The sequence below is a fragment of the Mesoplodon densirostris genome, chromosome 8, assembly GCF_025265405.1.
Source record: "Mesoplodon densirostris isolate mMesDen1 chromosome 8, mMesDen1 primary haplotype, whole genome shotgun sequence".
Lineage (NCBI taxonomy): Eukaryota > Metazoa > Chordata > Mammalia > Artiodactyla > Ziphiidae > Mesoplodon > Mesoplodon densirostris.
The window spans coordinates 92,747,571-92,753,808 of record NC_082668.1 but is presented as its reverse complement, the minus strand read 5'-3'; the positions used below and the strand labels follow the sequence as shown (position 1 = coordinate 92,753,808).

Here is a 6,238-nt window from a genome sequence, read left to right as displayed (position 1 = left end):
CAGCACTCCCCTCCTTTGGGGCAGAGGTCCCAGTGCGGGAGAAGGAAAAATACACACTTAAAGGGATCGGAGCCAATGCAATCCTGACCCTCAGGGCTTCTGCTCCAGCAACTAGGGATCAGACCCCGCCCCTGGCAGGACGATGACAGCCAGCGAGCAGAGAGGAAGTCCCACCTCAAACTGTGCACAGGCTCTAGCTCCTCCACCACCAGCCACACTCCCAACCAAGGTGACAGCAGCCAGCACAGCCTGAGGAAAGCCGTGACTGGCGTCCACAGAACTTCCAGCCTTCGCACCAAAGGCACTGGGCACATGCGCTCTACATAGGGAGGCTCCCACATGAGAACACCTCTTTAAGACCACAATAGGTAACGGTTTACCTAAATTCGTAGACAGAGAAAGTTAAGTAAAATGAAAAGGAAGAGGAACTACTCTCAATTGAAGGAACAAGAGAAAACCCCTGAAAAAAGAATGAAACAGAAATAAACAATTTACCAGATAAAAAATTCAAAACAGCGTGGCATTCTGGCACAGAGTGGGGCCGGCACAGCTAGTGGCGGGGGGCATGGAGTGGGGCCCCCTCCCTCAGCCACGAGTCCCACCCCATCCCCGCCCCCGTCGGTGAGGCCCACCTGACTGAACTATCTCCTGTGGCACAAGCCCAGGGTGGCTCCAGGCGCCCCTCCAGCAGAACCCCACCATGGGCAGCCAGAGCTCCAAGGCTCCCCAGGGCAATGTAACCGCCAAGCAGGCAGCAGGCACTTCCCCCGCAAAGGTAAATGGACAGGAGAACGGCCACGAGAACGGCTGCGTGAAAAGCAGTGGAGACTTACCCCCAAAGGTGAAGGGGAGTCGCCCCCTCCCCCATGAATGGAACAGAGGGGGCAGCTGGGGCCACTGGCTTTGCCATCAAGCCAGCACCCCCTGGCCAGGGCACTGTGGCCAAGGGGGAGGAGACCCCCAAGAAGATGAAGACATTCTCTTTCAAGAAGCCTTCCAAAGTGAGTGGCCTGGCCTTCAGGAGAAATCGGAAGCCGGAGGGGATGATCTGTCTGCCTCGTCACCCATAGAGGAAGGGCAGGAGCAGGGTGGGGTCAGTGCCTGCAGCGAGGAAGGCACTGCCCAGGGAGGGAAGGCTGCCGCTACCCGAGAGCCAGGAGCCCCAGGCCAAAGGGGCAGAGGCTGGAGCTGCCTCCAAGGGAGGAGACACAGAAGAGGCAGGGCCCCAGGCACAGAGCCATCCACCGCTCGGGCCGGAGAGCGGCCCTACACCAGCGGCAGGCAGAATGAGTAGCTGGGTGGGGGCAGGTGGGAGATCTCTAAGCTGCAGGAACTGTGCTGTCCTTGTGGTCACTGCCTGGATCTGGTGCCCTGGCTGCCTTCCTGTGCCCAGAAGGGAAGGGGCTGTTGCCCCCTAGCCACGTTCCCTCTCCTCCTCTCCCTCTTGTGGATTCTCCCATCATCCATCTGGTCTTCCTCGTAAGGCCAGTTGAAGATGGTCCCTTGCAGTTTCCTAAGTTAGGTTAGTGATGTGAAATGCTCCTGCCCCTGGCCCTACCTCTTTCCCTGTCCCCATCCATGAAGAAGGCAATTGCTGGTTTTCGTCCTCAATTCTTTTCTAGGCAGGTTTTTTTTACTCCCCAAATCCCTAGGCCAGAGGTGGGGGTGCCTACACTCCCAAACCCTGAATGTCCAGCCTTCCCCTGCTGAGTTTGTAATCTCTTGTGCTGTGCCTAGTGGCCCCTGGGCTGGGGAGGACACTGCCCCGTCTGGGTTTTTATAAATGCCTTACTCAAGTTCAAACCTCCAGCTTGTGAATCAACTGTCTCTTTTTTGACTTGGTAAGCAAGTATTAAGCTTTGGGGTGGTGGGGAGGTCTGTAATGTGAAAGAACGTCTTGTCTTTTTTTTTCCCCTCCCGGTGTTGTAAATGACTTTTAATGGCCAAACTCCAGATGTGTACTTTTTTTTTTTCTAACTGCTAAAACCATTTTCTTCCACCTGGTTTTACTGTAATGTTTGGAAAAGGAATATATGTCATCCCTTAAAAAAAAAAAAGTTCAAAACATCAGTAATAAAAATGCTAATCGAATTATGGAAGAGAATTAATCTAAATATAGATCATTTTAACAAGGAACTAGAAAATATAAAAGACCCAATCAAAAATAGATAATTCAATATATGAAATAAAAAACACTCTAGAAGCTATGAATGTCAGACTAAATGACACAGAAAAACATATAAGTGATTTGGAAGATAAAATAATGAAAATCACCCAATCAGAATAGCAGAAAGAAAAACAAATGAAGAAGAAAAGAAACAAAAGTAACATATAAGATCTCTGGAATAATATTAAACCCACCAACATTCACACTATAGGGGTTCCAGAATAAGAGAGAGAAGGGTATAGAAAATGTATTTGAAGACATTATGGCTGAAAACTTCCTAAAACTAAAGAAGGAAACATATATCTAGTTACAGGAGACACAGAGGGTCCCAAACAAGATGATACCAAATAGACCCACATCAAGACATATCATAATTAAAATGGCAAAAATTAAAGATAAAGAGAATTCTAAAGGGAGCAAAAGAAAACCAAAGAGTCACGTACAAGGGAATTTCCATAAGGTTATCAGCTGATTTCTCTACAGACACTTTGCAGGCCAGAAGGGAGTGGCATGATATATTCAAACTCCTGAAAGGGAAAAACCTGCAACCTAGCATACTCTACCCAGCAAGATTATCCTTTAGAATAGAAGGAGAGATAAAGAACTTCTCAGACAAGCAAAAACTAAAAGAATTCAGCAGTACTAAACCTACCCTAAAAGAAACCTTGAAGGATCTTCTCTAAATGGAAAAGAAGAATCTAGAGGAAAGGGTAAATCCCATTAGGAAAGGCAGATATATAGCAAGAATTGAAGATTACTTGAATAAGCCAGTATGTAGATTATAACACAAAAAATTGTAAAAGCAACTATAACTACAACAAACTGTTAAAGGGATAAGCATGAAGATGACATTAAAAAAAATGTGCGGAAGGAGAGTAAAAAATGTAGATGTTTTAGAATGTGTTTGAACTTAAATGGCCATAAGTTTAAATCAAGTAGATATAATTATGGGTCAACATATATGAACCCCATGGTAACCACAAATGAAAAACCTACAATGGATACACAAAAAACAAAAAGAAAGGAACAGAAGCATACTACTGAAGAAATTCATCAAACCACAAGGGAAAAAACAAAAAGAAGAAGAAATGAACAGAAAAGAACTATAAAAACAAGTGGAAAACAAATAATAAAATGGCAATAAGTACATTCCTATCAACAATTACTTTAAATATCAACAGACTAAATGCTCCAATCAAAAGACATATGGTGGGCTTCCCTGGTGGCACAGTGGTTGAGAGTCTGCCGGCCGACGCAGGGGACACGGGTTCGTGACCCAGTCTGAGAAGATCCCACATGCCGCGGAGTGGCTAGGCCCATGAGCCATGGCCACTGAGCCTGTGCGTCCGGAGCCTGTGCTCTGCAATGGGAGAGGCCACAACAGTGAGAGGCCCACGTACCGCAAAAAAAAAAAAAAAAAAAAAAAAAAATACATATGATGGCTGACTGGATTAAAAAAAAAAAAAAGACCCTTCAACATGTTGCCTACAAGAGACTTACTTCAGGGCTAAAGACACACATAGACTGAAAGTGAGGGGATGGAAAAAGATATTTCACACGAATGGAAATGACAAGAAAGCAGGGGTAGCAATACTCATATCAGACAAAATAGACTTTAAAACAAAGGCTATAACAAAAGACAAAGAAGAGCATTATATAATGATAAAGGGATCAATACAAGAAGAGGACATTACACTTCTTAACATATATGCACCCAATATAGGAGCACCTAAAGCAAATATTAACAGACATAAAGGGAGAAACTGACAATAATACAATAATAGTAGGGGACTTTAACAGTCCACTTACATCAATGGCCAGATCATCCAGACAGAACATCAATAAGGCAACAGTGCTTAAATGGCACAACAGACCAGTTGGCAGGGAGATCAGCTTGGTGCTTTGTGACCACTTAGAGGGGTGGGATAGGGAGGGTGGGAGGGAGGGAGACGTAAGAGGGAAGAGATATGGGGATATATGTATATGTGTAACTGTATCACTTTGTTATAAAGCAGAAACTAACACACCACTGTAAAGCAATTACACTCCAATAAAGATGTTAAAAAAAATGGAGGGGTACTTAAGCAAAATAAAAACAATTCGATAAAAAAAAAATAGACCAGTTGGATTGAACAGATTTATCTACAAGACATTTCATCCCCAAACACAGAATACACAATCTTTTCAACTGCACATGCAATGTTCTCCAAGATAGACCACATACTATCCTGAAGAACATACTGGGATACTAGGGCACAAAACAAGCCTCAACAAATTTAAGAGGATAGAAATTATATCAAGCATTTTTTCTGACTATAATGGTATGAAACTAGAAATCAACTACATAAAGAAAAATGGAAAAAGAATAAACATGTGGGGACTAAACTACATGCTACTAAAAAACCAATGGGTCAATGAAATCAAAGAGGGAATCAGAAAATACCCCAAGACAAATGAAAATGGAAACACAGCTTTTTAAAATCTATGGGATGTAGCAAAAGCAGTTCTAAGAGGAAAGTTTATAGCAATACAGGCCTTCCTAAATAAACAGGAAAAATCTCAAATAATCAACCTAAACTACCACCTAAAAGAATTAGAAAAATAAAAAACAAAGCCCAAAGTCAGCAAAAGGAAGGAAATAATAAAGATCAGAGAGGAAATAAATAAACAGAGATAGAAAACAATAGAAAAGATCAGTGAAACCAAGACCTGGGTTTTTGAAAAGATAAACAAAATCGAAAAACCTTTAGCCAGGCTCACCAGGAAGAAAAGAGGACTCAAACAGAATAAGAAGAGAAATTACAACCGATACTACAGAGATATAAAAAATCATAACAGAATACTACGAACAGTTACATGCCAACAAATGGGACAACCTAGAAGAAATGGACATATTTCTAGAAACATATGGCTTGCCAAGACTGAATCAAGAGGAAACAGACAATCTGAACATACTGATCACTAGAAGTGAAATTGAATTTGTAATTCAAAAACTCCCAGCAAACAAAAGTCCAGGATGGGACAGCATCACAGGCAATTCCACCAAAATATAAAGAAGGACTAATACATATCCTCCTCAAACTATTCCAAACAAATGGAAGAGTATGGAGCACACCCAAATTCATTCCATGAGGCCACTGTTACCCTGATACCAAAACCAAACACACGACAAAAAAAGAAAATTACTGGCTAATATCTTTGATGAATATAGATGCAAAAATCCTCAACTAAATATTAGCAAACTGAATCCAACAATACGTAAAAAGGATCATACACCACGATCAACTTAGATTTATCCCAAATTAATCAACATGATACACCACAATAACAAAAGGAAGGACAAAAATCACATGATCATCTCAATAGACAAGAAAAAGCATTTGACAAAACCCAACATCCATTCATGATAAAAACGCTCATCAAAGTGGGTATAACAGGAGCATATCTCAAAATAATAAAGGCTATTTACAACAAAGCCACAACCAACATCATACACAATGATGAAAAGATGATAGCCTTCCCACTAAACTCAGGAACAAGACAAGGATGCCCACTCTCACCACTTCTTTTAAACATAGAATTGGAAGTCCTAGCCACAACAATCAAACATGAAAAAGAAATAAAAGGTTTCCAAATTGGAAGGGAAAAAAGTAAAGCTGTCACTATTTGCAGATGACATGATACTCTGTATAGAAAACCCTAAAGCTTCCACCCAAAAACCATTAGAACTAATAAATGAATTCAGCAAGGTCACAGGATACAAGATTAATGTACAAAAATCTGTTACATTTCTATACACTAATAACAAAATATCAGAAAGTAAAAAAAAAAAAAAAATCCCATTTAAAATCTCACCAAAAAGAATAAAATACTTAGGAATAAACTTAACCAAGGAATAAACTTAACCAAGGAGGTGAAAGACCTATACTTTGAAAAGTTTTGATGGAGGAAATTAAAGATGATATAAAGAGGAAAGATATCCCATACTCTTGGATTGGAAGAATACTGTTAAAATGGCCATTCTGCCCAAAGCAATCTACAGATTTAATGCAATCCCTATCAAAATACTCA

General features: G+C 41.4%; 1 pseudogene; it reads left to right on the top strand.

Moving 5' to 3' along the window:
• Positions 1 to 700: 700 nt before the first annotated feature.
• On the top strand, positions 701 to 1,418 carry LOC132495395 (MARCKS-related protein-like; annotated as a pseudogene).
• Positions 1,419 to 6,238: the final 4,820 nt, after the last annotated feature.